At 37.5% G+C, this 17,028-nt stretch overlaps 2 pseudogenes; one reads left to right on the top strand and one right to left on the bottom strand.

Annotated features, from left to right (window-relative positions):
* Window positions 1-9,733: 9,733 nt before the first annotated feature.
* On the bottom strand, window positions 9,734-10,616 carry LOC138176938 (vomeronasal type-1 receptor 1-like; annotated as a pseudogene).
* Window positions 10,617-11,546: 930 nt separating this feature from the next.
* On the top strand, window positions 11,547-12,409 carry LOC138176939 (zinc finger CCHC domain-containing protein 9 pseudogene; annotated as a pseudogene).
* The last annotated feature ends 4,619 nt before the right edge of the window (window positions 12,410-17,028 follow it).

Raw genomic sequence — 17,028 nt, forward strand, 5'->3', positions numbered from 1 at the left:
TGATAGGTCTTAGTCTTTCCATATTTTTCTAGGTCTACCAACTCATTGTTTCCTATGCTACAGTAATATTCCAACCTCATACTGTCTAGTCATTTTACAATTCTAAAACAATATTCATTAATGTGATTGACATATAGTCTGATTAAATCTCTTTTAGTTTTAACTTTGTCTAAGGTCATGACAACTACTCTACCTTTTTTTTTGCTTAATAAATTCTACTCCTCAACTTTATTTTATGTTTGTGGGCATCACTTGTTTCCCATCCTTCCTGACTCCCTTTCTTTATTTCCACCTGTCTCCTTGCTCTCCTATTTCTTAACCTACACTCCCACCCCCACCCCCAAAGATTTCTCCCTTTTCTTCTCTCCACACCCTATTGCCTTGCTTTACTTTAGGGGGCTTTGGAATTTTAAACCAATTATCTGCCATTCGTAGAGGAGTTAGGGGCAAGTGGCTGAGTTTTACCTTTAACCTTCTATACATCTAACTATAAGTAGGGCTTTATCTACTCTTTGTGAATAGATTGAATTCTAATGAGAAGATATACCGTGTTTCCCCGATAATAAGATGTATCCCGAAAATAAGCCCTCTCCTTACTGTGTAAGATTCCTCTAAAATAAGCCCTCCACCGAAAATAAGCCCTATTGAGATTGCTACTGTAGTGAAGGTGATCCCCTGCGCTACACGCTACATTACGGTACCCTCTGTATGCACCGTTCCCCCCCTCCCGGGTGAAACAGCACGCTGCGCTTGGAGCTGCATCCAATCAGAGCTGCAGCAGTGAGCGCGTCATCCTGTTCTTCCCCAGTGATTTGCTTGCTGGTACATTTTTTTTGTTCACATTTACCTGTTTATTAAAATTGCTGTCAATGTTCATTAAAATAAGCCCTCCCCTGAAAATAAGCCCTCTGGTGTTTTTCTGTCCAAAAAAATAATAAGACAGTCTTATTATCAGGGAAACACGGTAGTGAGTGGATAAAGCACCAGACTTGGAGTCAGTCAGATTCAATCTGAATCCTGCCTCAGATATTTCCCCACTTTGTGACCCTGAACAAGACACTTAAATTCTCCCTGCCTCAGTTTCTTCACCTATTAAATGGTGATAACAGGACAATCTACCTCATAACTCTTCTGTGAGAATCAAGTAAAGAGCAAACTGCAAAGCAAAAACTTAGAGTGCTAGACAGGTGAGCTGTCAGTGATATTATTAAAAGAATATTTTGAATAGTAAAAATTAAGCCATCTGAACATCATACTCATCAGATTAGAAAAGATGACAAAAAGAATGACAACTATGGAATGGGCTTCAGGGAATGTGCACAATAATGCATTGTTGTTGGAGCTGGAAATTTGTCCAACCATCCTAGAGATCAGTTTGGACATTAGTCTAGAGAATCACTCCACTCTGCATACACTTTGACCTGGCAATAACTTTCCAAGGCCTATACACCCAAAGGGAACAAAGAATGAGGGAAAGAACTCAATGTACACAAATGTTTGTCACTATTCTCTTTCATAGTGGCAAAGGTCTGGAATCAAACTGAACCCATCTAATAGGGAATAGTTGGATAAATTATCACCCCTTTTTCAGAAAGAAGAGAGAACTAAAGAAGAATTCTAGCAAAAGAAAGCAAATGCATGAAAATGAGAGGAGCCACAGAGAGCCCAGGGAAGAGACAGAAAAGAGCCAGCGATTTCAAACAGGTAGGGGAAAACTCAGAGCAAGAAAATCAAGATCTCCTTTCACTGCAGACTTATTTCCTTTCTCAAATAAAGTAGTCTTGAAATAGGTTGGTGATCTGAGGCGACCCATTGTCTTCCAAAGCCCTGCATCTGAAGTCTCTGCATAAAAATACACTTACCATGCCGGTCTTAGCTGCTGATGGAGAGGACAGGTCTATGACACTCAGTAAGCCAACAAGGAAACAGGATGTCTATGTTTGCGTACATGTATGTGCTACCTATGAACTAGCCTGAGTTTAGATAGGACAGAAGAGCGGGGGCTATTTGTAGGTGTGCCAGGTGTTCTGATCTCACCTTCCCCAGAGCTGTAATTACCATGTCACCTGTCAGAGACAAGACAGTCTGACAGGGTAGTCAGGGATGTGTCAGATAAAGTTAACTTTGGTCCCAGGTGTAAATCATCACCAGAAATTACTATTGATTCATGAGCAGTCCCCTCAGAGGGATTAACAAGTACTGAGAAAGGTTCAACAAATACTCATTGTCTCAGCTGGGAGAGAAACTTTCCTGAGCTGCTGCAGATGTCAGAGTCAGGTGGGGCCAAAGACACAGGGAGAGGCAAAGAACATTGAAGGCCCAGGTGTGAAGGCCTCTGAACAATGGAGATAGGGTCTTGGGGACAGCAAATTCATTCCCATTCATTCAGTTACAAGGGCCTGTACTCTTGCCGCTTATCTTCCTTTCTTCCTTGCTTTCTTCCCTAATTACTGGGAATTTTTGGAATGACCTTAGATTTCCTTCCTTGGAATGGAGATTGTCTGTTGTAAGGCCAATTTGTCATTTTTCATAGGCTTTAAAAGGCTCTGTAAAACATCAAATAATAGATGCTATTCTCCTCTTTCTTTGAAAACTGGTCCAATTCCAGGAGAAATAACAAACATAATGTAATGGAAAGAGTCCCATTCAATGTACCTGGATTTGATCATATTCTGGAAGTTAGTAGTTGTGAGAAAGGAATGGATGGGTGATGTGAATCCCCTTAATCTCGATTTTTTCACATATGAAAACGAGAAAAAATTCTGTGTCATATGAGTCTCTTATAAGGATAGGACTCCCATGGTTCCAGGGCAATATAAATATTGGAGTCATTATTCAAGGTATTTCAGGAATTTTGAAGACTTATATTGAGCACAGCATTCCCCCCTCAGCCTTTGAAATTCCATACAGTTGCTATTACTTGATAACATCATACGAGTAACAAAAAATACAGAGAATATTTTTTAATGCCAGATTTCATTGAGCATACGGGAATTATGCTATTAAGAAACCTAAAGGAATTTTTTAAATTCTAGTACAAATTATAATTAAAAGCCCTAAAACAGAGGCAGCAGAGAGAAGTTGAGAGGGGACTGGTCTGGAGGTCAGGCTGACCTATGCTCAAGGCTTACTTCTGACACATAAGGATGATTAGCAACTGGAAATGGTAGGTGGGCTTGCATGAAGTCAGTGGCTTAGGCTATGGGCAATAAACACCCTATAGAAAATGAAAAAAAAGGGGCGGCCAGGTAGCACAGCGAGTAAGAGTGCTGGCCCCAGAGTTGGGATGATCTGGGATCGAATCCGGGCTCAGACACTTCGCACCCACCCAGGAACACCTGGCCGTGTAACCTTGAGCAAGTTACTTAACCCCAATTGCTTTAAAAAAAAAAAGAAAATGAAAAAAAGAAATTAGTGTTTTGTACAGAAATTATTGTTTTGGGAAGTCACTGGACCCTAAACACAGCATTCAAATAAGGATACGAATGGAGGAGAAGCATGGGTGAGCCCTGTCTGTGTCTTTTTCTATACCATGGATTGGAACTAACAATAGACAGGAACAAACCAAGAAAGAGACAGAGATAGAGAACTAGACAGACAGATGAATGGATAGATGGATGGATGGATGGATGGATGGATGGATGGATGGATGGATGCATGCATGAATGGATGGAAGGATGGATAGATAGATATGCATGCATATATGAAAGGTTTTTGATAAAAAACAAAAACTAATTTATGTTAAAACTTTAAAAGGACAGTAATAAAAGTACCATTTCTTAATATGACATGTATTGTTTATGTAAAAGAAAAAGTTACCATTAGCTTTAGTCGGGAACTTGTAGGCTCCTTTCTTTGTTCTATTTTGCTAATAAAGATTGGCTATATCAGGGATGATCCTTTGTCTGATATCACTTGATATTGTCCCTGAAATAGTAATCATACCAATAAGATTTTAAGAAAAAGAAATTATGAATATAACCAAAAACAAAGACATGAAATTTTATAATTTGCAAATTTCATAATTATTTGCAGATTTGCAGATGTCTGAAAAAATAACTTCATTAATGCAGCATGATATAAAATGAGCCCTAAAAATAATCATCATTTGTATATTATGAAAAAATGACAGAATAGGTAGCAAAATAATTCCATCAAAATAATTAAAAATTATATAAATATCAGGTACTCCAGCTACAAAAATTAATCACTTGTATTATATGAATAACCAGAGAAAACATTGCCTTTTCTTTTTGAAGAGTGGAAGCCAGAGAAATTGGGATTAAGTGATTTGCCCAAGGTCACACAGCTAGTAAGTGTTAAGTGTCTGAGGCAGGATTTGAACTCAAGTCTTCCTGACTGCGGGGCTGGTGCTCTATTCTCTGTGCCACCTAGCTGCCCCTAGAAAACACTTTAAAAAAAATAAAGGAGAATATGTAATTATGTACTTGGGGGACTGGGAACTCTATATTCTTGGCCTGTGGTTATACAAAAATAATAATTATTAAAATTTCTATGATTTACCCCTCATTCTTTAGGATTAGATTATTTAGTTTTCAATTAATTTTTAGTCTATCTTTCCATGGTCCTTTTGTAACATGTAATTTTTATTGAAAAATGATCTGAAAAAAAGGATGCATTTAATATCTGTGCCTTTCTGCATTAAATTGTGAGGTTTTTATGTCCTAGGACATGATAATTTTTTGTGTAGGTGACATGTACCATGGTTAAAAAGGTATATTCCTTTCTATTTCCATTCAGTTTTCCTCAGAGATCTACCATATTTAACTTTTCTAAAATCTTATTCACCTTAACTTCTTATTGGTAGATTTGTCTAGTTTTGAGAGGGGTAGGTCATGGTAAAAAAAAAAAAAAACAACAAACTAGTAAGTTTTTCTGTCTGCTTCTTCTGCTAACTCCTTAACTTCTCTAAGAATTTGGATGCTATGCCACTTGGTACATATTTGTTTAATAATTATATTAGTCATGATAATTACCAAACAATGATGTGGTTTAGTGATATTAGTCTAATGATAGACTTCATTGTCTATGTTGCCTTTTAGTAGGATACAGTTTCTTTCCTTATCTTTTATAATTTGATCTATTTTCACTTTTGCTTTGTCTGAGATCAGGATTGTTACCCCTGATTTATTATTTTTTTTTTACTTCAGTTGAAGCATGATATATTCTATGCCAACTTTTTGCCTTTTCTCTCTGTTTATCCCTCTGTTTGAAATGCATTTCTTGTAAACAACACATTGTAGGATTATGGTTTTTAATATATTCTGCTATCAACATCTGTTTTATGGGAGACTTCATCCCATTCTCATTCATATTTAATATTACTACCTGTGTCTTTCTCTCCCACCTATTTGCCCTTCATTTATGGTTTTATTTCTATCTTCCCCCTTTGCCTTCTCACTAGACTTTTGCTTTGGACCACTGCCTCCTTCGATCTTCCCTCCCTTCTATCAGCCCCTACCTGTTTCTTTCCCCTTTCCCTTGCTACTTCTTCCCTCCCTTCTATCCACCCCCACCCTTTTCTTCCACCCTTCCCCTCCCATTGCTTTTAGAGCAAGTTAGATTTCTATACCTGCATATGTTATTCCCTCCTTGAGTCAAATCCAAATGAGATCAAGGTTCAAATAATGCTCATCTCCCTCTCTTCTTTCTCTCTACTGTAATATGTTTTTGTGTTGCTTCATTTGATGCAATTTACCCTTTTCTGCTTCCCCCTTTACTCTGCTCCCATTACAATCCCTTTTCTCCCCTTAATTAGATTTTCTATCATCTCATCAAAGTCAATTTATACCCATCTCCTCTTTCTATTTATATCCCTTCTAAATGTCACAATAAATATACAGTTCTCAAGAGGTACAAGTATCATGTTCCCATGTAGGGATGTGAACAGGTTGCCCTTATTGAATCACATGTTGTTGGTTTTTTCTTTCCTGTTTACCTTTTTATCCCTCTCTTGAGGTTTGTTTGTGAAGATCAATTTTTCTTTTGAGCTCTGGTCTTTTAATCAGGAAGCTTTGGAAGTCCCCTATTTCATTGAATATAAATCTCCTTGCCTGAAAGATTATGTTCAGTTTTACTGGGAAGTTGATCCTTGGTTGTAATTCAAGCCCCCTTTGCCTTATAGAATATCAAATTCCAAGCTTTCTGAACTTTCGATATAGAAGTTGCAAGGTCCTACAGAATCCTGACTGTGGTTCCATGTAATGATAATGAGAATTTGAAGATCTTCCTTGTCCCTTAAGAGGGTGAATGTAATCACATGGAGCTTATGGTGGAAGGAGTGTGCTTAACAGGTAGAGCACAGCTGAGAGGAAGCTTGGAGTGAGAGCAGTTAGAGCTGGAGGAAGGAGAGGATAGGCAAGGAGACAGCTAGGTATGGTGTGGTTTCCTGTTGTGTTATGGTGTATTAACTTTTTTGTTGTTTGATGGATTCGGTTTCCTGGTTTGGGAATTTGGATTTCTGTTTTCTGAATAAATGTTTTGCTTCTGTCTTCAATATAGAGAATCTCTTATATTTTGCAATTTAAAACTATCCCAGAATATTCATAGTCACTGGCAGTGCTGAGAATGTTGCACTGACACTACATTCACTGATGTTTTAATTGTTTCTTTCTGGATGTTTGCAGAATTTTCTCCTTAACCTAATAATTCTGGAATTTGGCTGATATTGCTTGGCATTTTCAATTTGTTATTTCTTTCAGGAGGTACTTGTTGAATTCTTTTGATGACAATTTTACCCTCTGGTTCTGGGATATCAGTGCAATTTTCCTTGATGATTTCTTGAAAGATGCTGTCCAGGCCTCTTTTTTTTTTATCATGGCCATGTCACTTGTTTTTCCAATGAGGCATTTTATGTTTTCTATTTTTTTTCATTCTTTTGATTTTGTTTGACTGATTTCTTGATGTCTCAAAGAGTCACTAGCTTCCACTTGCTGAATTCTAATTTTTAGCAAATTGTTTTCATCAGTTAGCTTTTGTACCTCCTTTTTCATTTTGCCAATTTTACTTTTTAGGGAGTTGTTTTCTTCAGTGTACTTTCCCCCCATTTTGTCAATTGTATTTTTAAAAGAATTGTTCAATTTTTCTTCCACCTCTCTAAGTTGACCTTTAAAATCCTTCTTGAGGAAATTCAAGAAGGATTTTAGGGCTTGAAATCAGTTCATTTTTCCCCTTTGAGTTTTCAGATGTGGATGCATTGAGAATGTTGTTTTCTTCTGAATTTATTCTCTGATCTGCACAGACCCCATAATAAAAACCTATGGTCTTATTTTTTCTGTGTTGCTTTTTGTTCATTGTGTTTTCCTTTTTCTTGTTTTTTAAAGTTGATCTGTGCTTCTGGGTCACAAGGGGCACTCTCACAAGATGCTTGTGCTGGAGAGTAGGGGCCTGCCTACTGGCTTTGTGTGCTGGGTTCTCAGATGCTGGCAACTGGAGTCTGTAGAGGCTGTAACTTATCTGATGCTGAGCTGGAGTTTCTGGTGGTGGCTGGTGTGTGCAGAGGCCAGGTAGGGTTTCTTTACATTTCCCAGTGTTACACTGAAATTCACAGGTTGTGGTGCAGGGGTAGGGGTAGGGGTAGTCTGGTCAGTGGAGGTCATCTCCTCACCCGAGGCTGTACTAGAATATGGGTAGGCTCAGCTGTTGGTGGACATCCATCCACCAGCCCAAGTAGAGCTCTCTGCATGGTCATCTGCTGTTTTCCTTGGCTGTGTCAAGGCATACAGGATTCCTGGAATTGGCATTTGCCTGCTGCACCAACCTGAGGCTCAGAATCACCCCTTGGTCCACTGAGGTGGGACTTGCCACTAGCTTGCCTGGATGCCTCCCATCCTACACTTGTCCCCTTCAGCCACAGCAAGAGGGATCTTTATTATTAATCACCCTATAGTCATGAGCTAAGAGACTCCTACACACCATCTATCTTCTGGATCCACTGTTATAGGATTTTCTCTGCAGAAGTATTTTCTGGGTTTTTCAAGGATGATAAGGGAGGGAAAGAGCAACTTACTGGTTATTCTGCCATCTTGGCTCTTGGAACTCCTGTCTTATCATGTTTTATAAAGCTCCAATTATTCTTATACTCTCTAGTATTTTTAAGATGAGTGGGTGTTAAATTTCATCAAAAGCTTTTTCTTCACTTGTTGAGATAATCATATAATTTCTATTGGTTTTGTTATTGATGTGGTAAATTATGCTGATAGATTTGCTAATACTGAACCAGTGCTATATTCTTGGTTTAAATCCTACCTGATCAGAGTGTATGATTCTTGTGATATATTGATGTAATAGCCTTGCAACTATTTTTTAATGTTTAAAATAATATTCCTTAGGGAAATTGGTCTGCAGTTTTCCTTCTCTGTTTTTGATCTTTCTGGTATAGATATCAGCACCATGTTTTTGCAGTAAAAATAATTTGGTATGAAATTTTCTTGGTCTATTTGTCCAAATAGTTTATATAGCATTTGAATTTTGTAGTATTAAAGTAAAGTCCCAATTTGCTTATGTTGGGGTTACAAAGGATCACTGCTGGCCTGCACAGGGGACTCACTGCTGAACATGCAGGGGAGTCCATGCTATTGCTGTCACCCTGTCCCAGGACTTGGGACCTCACTGTTGTCTTGCCTGAGAGCTGCCTGTACTAGACTAGTGGAAAATTGTTTGACCCCATTCCTTTTTTGGTTCTGCTATTCTAGAGTTTATTTTGCAATGTTATTTTATACTTGTTTGAAGATGAATGTGGGAGAGTTTAGGTGAGTTTCTGCTTTAATCTACTACCTTGGATCAGCCCTTCCCTCCATTCATACTTTATGACACATGCATTCTTACTCTTCTAACCATGAACATATTTGGAAGTGTTTCTGTCAATTAAAATTTCCCTGGGATATTATTTGAGATAAATTTTATCTCTATGGCCAAGGAATATTGACCATATAAGAGTTTTTTTTACCTCAATTTATATGCTTTATTATATTAAATATCTGGGGAAGAGGGAAAATGGAAAGGACTGGTAAAAGAGAGAGGTATGGGTGGTAAGAAGAACAATTCCTGTTGAATAACACAAAAGGGGAGAAGATGAGGGATGCTGGGAACTTCATAGCTCCATGTTGAAAGAACACAAGGAACTATTTCTTGAAAAGTATATATATATATATATATTTCTTGAAAAAATCTTTAAATCTTTAGCACTAATAGTCAAGCAGACAATATGAGGCCTTGCACAGAGGTTGTAGAGAGTGCATTCTCCTGTGTGGTGTCGGATTGATAAAGTGATATTAGGGACAGAAGAGATGCAGATGGAAAGGGCTACCAGATATGCTTGAATTTAGTCCAAATATGAATCCGTCAACAATAACACCACAGAATATGAAGTCATCACAAGCAGGCAGATTGAGCTTGTATCTTTGGTATAATTTTCTGTTTCAGACTAATGATCTCCTCTATTCCTCTCCCCTGAGAGGTAAGAGAAGGTAAACATGATTAACAATCACAATGATAACAATCATAGTAATACCTAACATTTATACAGCATTTTAAGCTTCTCAAAGCATTTTACAAATATTACCTCTTGTGATCTTCAAAAAAGCCTGAGCAGTAGGTATTGTTACTATCCCCATTTTACAAACGATTTACAAATGATGTACTGAGGCAGAATGAAGTTAAGTGAATTGCCCAACCTTACATAGCCACTAAGTATCTGAGACAGAATTTGTACTCAGGTCTTGATTGCAATGGCCAGAACTCTTCCTGCTACATCCCCTAACTGTACTGTAACAGGATTTTGTTGTGCTAGAATCTTTATAGTTTCCTGGAGAGCCAAGGAGTACGCGGAGACTTGAGGATCATTGACAGTTAGAACAAAGTGGCTACAAGTCAGAAAGCAGGCCACTAGGAAGGCAGAGATGTGGACCAGACAGAAACTTGATTTCCTCTTTAACATATGCAATGTTGAAATAGCATTCAGTACAAGATACAAATATCCTGACTGACAGTTGTATGGTTAGAAAGACTATGGTCTCAGAGGAGCTACTAAGTGTGACATTTTTGTCATGAATATACTGCACTCTCTGGTGGTGTCTGCACAAGCCAAACATCCTATATCAGCTGGTTACCCACATGATTCCTACACATAAAAAATCAGGAAGGGAGATTATAAATACATGTAGTGCACTATTAGATGAAGGATAAGTTATAGCATAGCAACAAATGAAATCATTTCAATCAGTGATATTTTTACTTCCTTTTGGGCCATTGAAATATAAAAGAATAAACCAATTTGTGAACAAATGAAAAGTCCAACACAAGAAATAGATTAGGACAATGCACTTTAGGGATCTGACTTTGAGTTTTGCTCAATCCTTCTAGGACTTAAAGTGATGGCTTGGAAGCCTCTTGGGAGGAAGGTAGTCAAGAGAAAAAGTCTCCAGGCCACTTGGTGAATGTAATAGACAAGTTTACATCCCACATTAGCCAGGAAATTGTTGAGCCCCAAAGTAGCCACTGTGTGAGGAATCCCTTTGGAAAGAAGCACTAAAGGCCAAGTAAAAGAGAAGCAAGTGTATGGGCCTCAGCCTGTGTCCATTGAAGAAAATGATCATATAGGAGCAAAGTGTGCCTTAGTGTCCCAAATCTAGTCTGAAACAGAAAAACAAGGTCCCATACCATGTCATTAGAAGTCACTTTCTTTTTGTTGCTGAAAGGTATATAGCTGTCAAAAGCAGTGGATCCTTGATTATTCAGAAATATAAAGGGTAGAATATTTCCTGAGAGAATGAATAGACTTCACTTGTCCAATATAAGGCACCATGAACCATTCACTCCATCCAAAAGAATATAATGAGAATATCTCTTTTAGTTCTTCCTGATGAAGCAATCAGAGTATAGTATTGATTAGAAAGTTTCTGATTTTTATTATGACCTTCATTTCTAGAAGATTCTTCCTTGAAACATTTATAAGTTGAATTCTTCTTTTGTGAAGTAGTTAAATTATATAATCCCTATAAGAATCTAGTAGATATCTTAATAACTAGAAGGACCCTAATATTTAGGAATCAGCACCCAAAAGGTATCTGTGATAGAGAGAATAATTGGTTGCATATATGATGTCATGAATAGTAACCCTAAAAAGGTTCGGGATTGTGTCTTTGAGTATGATTGACAGCCACTGGAATTATTTGCTCAGTAATATAACATTTTATTATATCCCTCTACAGGTGATAGAGACTTGAAGAATCTAGTATTTGAATCCCAGCTCTCTCTCTCTCCCTCCCTCTCCTTCCCCCCTGTCTCTATGTCTCCATATCTAGTGTCAAATGCTTTGTTTTCAGTATGTATTCTTTATAATACAGCTTGATACCTGGTAATGTTATTTCTCCTTCCTTTTCATTTTACTTTTTTATTATTATTACTTTTGGGGTTTCTTTATGTTTTGCCCACTTACATTATTTCCAATGATTTTTTCTAACTATAGAAAACATATTCGTAGCATTTTCTCTTGCTCACTGGCTGATGTAGGAGGCCTTGCTCCGGGATAGGCATGTCCATGTTGTTGCAGGTACCTTGGTTGAAACCATGACCAGGTGGGCATGAACCACCACAGCACATAAGAAGGCTTTGAAGGCAACATCGTGGGAAGATACGAAGGAGGGCTTGACAGAGAAAGCAGCCCAAAATCTGCAGAAAGATAAGTACTTTCATTCTAATGCTCTCTCCTTTAAGAATGATACACCCCAATCAAAAAACAAAAAGAAAACGTCTTATACCAATCAAGATGTAAATGGGTTTATGGAATATCTAAGACAGAGTACCAAGGTGACAGTAGCAGATAGCCTGGAAATAAGAGAAGAAATAGCAACAGCTCTCAAAAAAGATAGTCGCCGAGTAGGAAGGAGGTTGAAAAGACAAAACAAACAAACAAACAAAAAAAACCTCACAGGTTTGTTATCACTGCAGAAAGCAAGGCCATGGAGTTGCAGACTGCCCCGCCGTCCTTCAGAATCAAGATATGGGCAATGGAATCTGTTACTGACGTGGGTGCACTGAACATGAAATAAACGAATGCAAAGCCAAAGTAGACCCAGCTATAGGAGAATTTCCTTTTGCAAAATGTTTGAATTGTGGAGAGATGGGACACCTATCTAGATCTTGTCCTGATAATCCTAAAGGATTTCATGCTGAAGGTGGTGGTTGTAGACTTTGCGATTCTGTGGAACATTTTAAGATAGATTGCCCTGAAAATCAGAATTCTGATAACATTGTCACAGTTGGTAGTTGGACTGAGGGGATGAGTGCAGATTATGAAGAAATTTTGAAGACCCCCATACCACAAAAAGCAAAAAAATTAGTACCAAGGTTATTAACTTTTGATAGCAGATACTTTATAGTGTTATAGTTTGAGAACAGTCTGACTGTGTCAGAATTCCTTTTCTGGAGTTTTGTGCACTGAAGAGGGGTAACACCAGTATGAAACACTCAAAAACAAGCATTTGATGCTTAAATTGGAGTTCTGGGGCAAACCTAGCTCTTAACAAAACAGCACCTGCGAAGCATAATGATACCAATTGATAAGAGTCTTGCTTACTCAAAAATAATGAAATAATTTGAACAGTCAAAAAATAAGACCTTCTACTTATGGAGGTGAGCTTTTTATATTTTTATAAAAGTTACATTTCTTTATGTAATTTATTTGAGTCCAGTGGGATTTTAAAAGCTCGAATTTCTTTAGTATCTTAACATTTATTTTGCTTTTGAGTATTTAATAAAAGTGACTTTACCTATCATGGTACCTGTTGACTTAAAATTTAATTCCCAACTAAATTTCTATTCATATATTTGCCTGTGTCATTGTATTCTGTATGTCTTTGGAAACAAGATCCTTCACTAAAACAGAAATTGGTCCCTGCTTTTTGGAAAAGGGAGAGGGATTATTGGACTCACTTCTACTTTGTATTTGCTCAGAGGCACAGAATCATAATTTAAACAAGACAGAAATCTACCAGCACCTGTCCCTTTTGCTCCTTGTCCTTGATTTTGGTGAAAGAAATTCTAGCAAAGCAGCAGGTGGGCAGTTTTTTTGTTGTACAGAACAAATGGAGTATAAATCCCAGCAGAGTGATAATGTATTTAGATTTGTCAGGGTGAGATGGAAGCAGCACCATAATGGAGTTAGAACACTAATCAGGGAAATATTAGATCCTTGGTTTTATTTAATGAATACATGCACACTTAATACATACATTTCACAAGACATAACTCCACTATTGTACTGTATGATAGAGTAACTCCGGTGTATTGTTTTGAGATTTTTCATTTGAGATTTTTACCTGATTGGATACATTTATAACTAAAGGAAACAGCTGTGATTAGTTACTGCAGCTTTGCTAGCAAAATATTTACCAAATAAGAAAAGATATACTTTTCACTGTTGTCATGTCTGGGGAACCAAACAATGTTATTTTTGTTTTTTTAAACAGGCTTCACTGTTTTTTCTTTCTGGAGTAAAATGAAAACATGAGGACAGCAAATATAACTCGGTATCTAAGGACTTAAAAAATTGGATACTTCTCTTAAAAAATGTATAATCTGATGCAGCTGGCCTGGGATAGCAGCAGCCACCTTGTGGACTAAACACTCAGATTTGCTTGACCTGCCATGAAAGGAGCAGAATACTCCTGTGTCACTTGGGGCCCCTCCAGGCTTTGTACTTTTTCTTGTTCAGTCCTGAGGGCAGAATCTTTTCTTCTGGTAGCCCCTTCCTTTACATTTTAAGGTAATCCCTCCCCTTGATTATAAAATAATCAAAACTACTTTGTAGATGCCAAATATCTCATTTTAAAATGATGAATCTCAATTTTTAAAAAATGACTGTTCTTGGGAATTCTGACAGGTCCTGAATAATGTGTATCTCTTGAAAGGAACTGTAGGTGAATGATGAAAGGCCTAGTGTCTCTCCAGTGCTAAGTGTGCTAAGCCCAGGCCTCCCGGAGAAAAGAGCAAAGCATTAGCATTTGTTTCTTACTCATAGTGAAAGATTCAGTTCAACTGATAATGATTTCTTTCAATGTGTTGATTTGAATGTGGAGCGTAGTCATAGAATATTAGCTTTAGAATGAAAATAATTCAGAATTAAGTTCTTTGTATCTGCAAAGTACTATTCAGCATAAGGGGGGAATACAAGAGACTAAATACTCCTACAGATCCCCGTCTTTGGCACTTACAGTCTAATAAGACAGTTAAACATCATATAGCTTAACCCCCTTATTTTCCAGATGAGGAAACTGAAGTCCAGAGAGTGTAACTTACCAACAACAGCCCACATTTTGGGATTTTTTTTAAACATCTTTTATCTCCATATGTTGCATTGACTTGCTTGGGATTACCCAGTTAGTTGTAGAGTCAGATCTAAAGCTAGGTCCTTGCATCAAGTTTTGATAATACTGGTACTCAAGGAGCTATGATTTTGTTGTTGTTGCTAGTAAAAGTCCTTCTTCTAAAGACACAGATCATAATTTCCTTTGCCTTAGCTACGGCTGTTTCTGTGGCCTGAAAAAAATTCATTTCCCCATGTGTGACCAGGTAGTGATGGAAAAGCCACTTGGTACATGGATTGAATGTCTGCCATCCAAGACCTAACCTTTCCAGCTTTTGGCATGTGCCAGGTCTGGGGCTTTGCTGGCATAGACTTAAGAGAACTGAGGGGTATCAGAGAAGGACTTGAGTGGAGGCCTTCCCTACAACTTTAGTAGAAAATGTCTGTACCCTACAAAATCCCCTGTGCCATTCCAAATGTTGAAATAGATGTGTTACTTAGATAAAATATTCAAATGGTTAAAATAAGCCCTATTTCTCCTTTTAGTTGTTATAATGGCTAGGGGTTAGCTTGAAGAACTAGAGTGAATGAGCTAGGTCTAGGCAAGAAGTGGCAGGGGGTCAAAGGTATAATACTCATAATTCCCATTTATGTGACACTTAAGATGCTCATTTTATCCTCATGTTTCCATGTCCTGGTAGACAATGCACAATAGCCTTATTTTACAGATTAGGAAGCGGACACATAATTATTTTCCTGGGGTCCCATAGCTAATAAGCGACAGAGCCAAAATCTGAGTCCAGGTCTTCTGACTCCAAGTCCAGTGGGACAGCATAACTGGTGGGAAGCAGTAAGGGTTGTACCCCTTTTATTCCTATACTTACCCATGCCTTACTTAATAGGGAATGTGAGAAACATGCTTGCTCTAGAAGGAAAATACTAGTAAAGCCTGGAAAGTTCTTGTTCTGCTTTACATTTATTTTACATTCCTTGTGAATGAGTAACTCCCTAAAGGAATACAATTGCTCAGACAAATGCAAGGCTATTTATGCTCTGTTCCCAATTCGAATTCCCCCCCTTCTTCTCCATTGTCTAGATGCAACCTCCTGAACCTCCTACTTAATGTTCTCCTCCTTGATATGTTTTTGCTCCCTCCTCATGTATCGCATGTGCATTTAAATTAGCTTGCTCTGCCTTGGGCAGGGGAGGGGTGGGGGAGGGGGGCTATTGCATAGTACTACACAGCTCATTAAACATGGAAAAAAAAGAAAACATTCATAGTGTGATTGATATGACACAGAAAAAGCAAATTAATATAACTAGTGCTATCATTTTTGTTATAGATACTTTTCATATCCATGGTAATTAATGATTTTCAATTACTTTGGTCTGCTTTTACTTCTTCTAATACTGTTTTATTGTTGGATTTCTATAGTTCATTGGCACACATTCCTAAATATTTTGTGATTTTTATCTCCTGGGTTTATTTTGAATGGAATTTATGTTTCTAGTTCTTTCTTCATTCCCTTCCTAACTATATTTTTCACACTGACAGCATTATTCTGCTCCATTCCTACCCTGGAAATTTCCTCAGTATTTTGTGTTTTCTTGTATTTGAACCCCTACCCCATTATAACTCTTAAGTTCCTTCTTGGTGCCTCACTTTCAGCAGTGGGCCCAGGCTGTCCATTTTTATCCCCACCCCACCCCCAATTTGGGCTACAGGCTGTTGAAACATTGTCACCATGCACCCACATCAGTATCTCTCTCCACTGTGCTTTCTACCTCCCTTATACATGTTGCCGTCCTCATTAGAATGTAAATTCCTTGAAGGTAGGGACTTTTTGGCCCCCCCCCTTTTTAAAGCAACTGGGGTTAAGTAACTTGCTCAAGGTTACACAGCCAGCATTTTGTGTGGGTGCTAAATATCTGAGGCCAGAAATGATCACGGGTCTCCCGACTCTGGGGCCGGTGCTCTCACTCACTGTGCCACCTGGGCCGCCCCTGACTTGTTGCCTTTTTACTTGAGTTTTTGTCTTCAGCACTTACAGTCATTTCTGGCATTTAGTAGATACTTAAATATTTATTGCCTTTTGCTTGCCAGATCTGGTTTGTTATATGCACAAATGCTAGTTATTTTTAGAAATTTATTATATCCTGCAACTTATTAAATTTATTAATTGTTTAAATTAATTTGTTGTCTTAGAGTATCCCAAAAATATTATCTGTAAAAATGATGTTTTAATAATTTCTTAACCTCTGCTTATTCGTTTAATTCTTTATTTCTCATCTTATTACTTCAACTGGCATTGATAGTGTGTTTTATGCCTAATCTTATTGGAAAAGTCTCTAACTTTCATCTATAGTGAGCATGGATGATGATACTCACTATACTGAAGAAAAGTCCATTTTTCAGTGTTTTTAGTTTTCAATATATATTTAAACTAAATTTTCTTTTTTCTTGTTATTAGGTTATTTGTTGTTTATTCAGTATTTAGGGTTAGTATGACACTTGAGGAATTGGTTGTATCGTACATATACAGATCTTTTTATATAATTTGGAAATTTACAAGTACTGAGATATATATATATATATATATAGATAGATAGATAGATAGATAGATAGATAGATAGATAGATAGATAGATAGATAGATAGATAGATAGACAAACTTAGTTCCTCTGGAAATGTGATACACATTG

The sequence above is a fragment of the Petaurus breviceps genome, unplaced genomic scaffold (genome assembly GCF_028583685.1).
Source record: "Petaurus breviceps papuanus isolate PSGF00001 unplaced genomic scaffold, PetGlider_PUasm1.0 90294, whole genome shotgun sequence".
Taxonomy (NCBI): domain Eukaryota; kingdom Metazoa; phylum Chordata; class Mammalia; order Diprotodontia; family Petauridae; genus Petaurus; species Petaurus breviceps.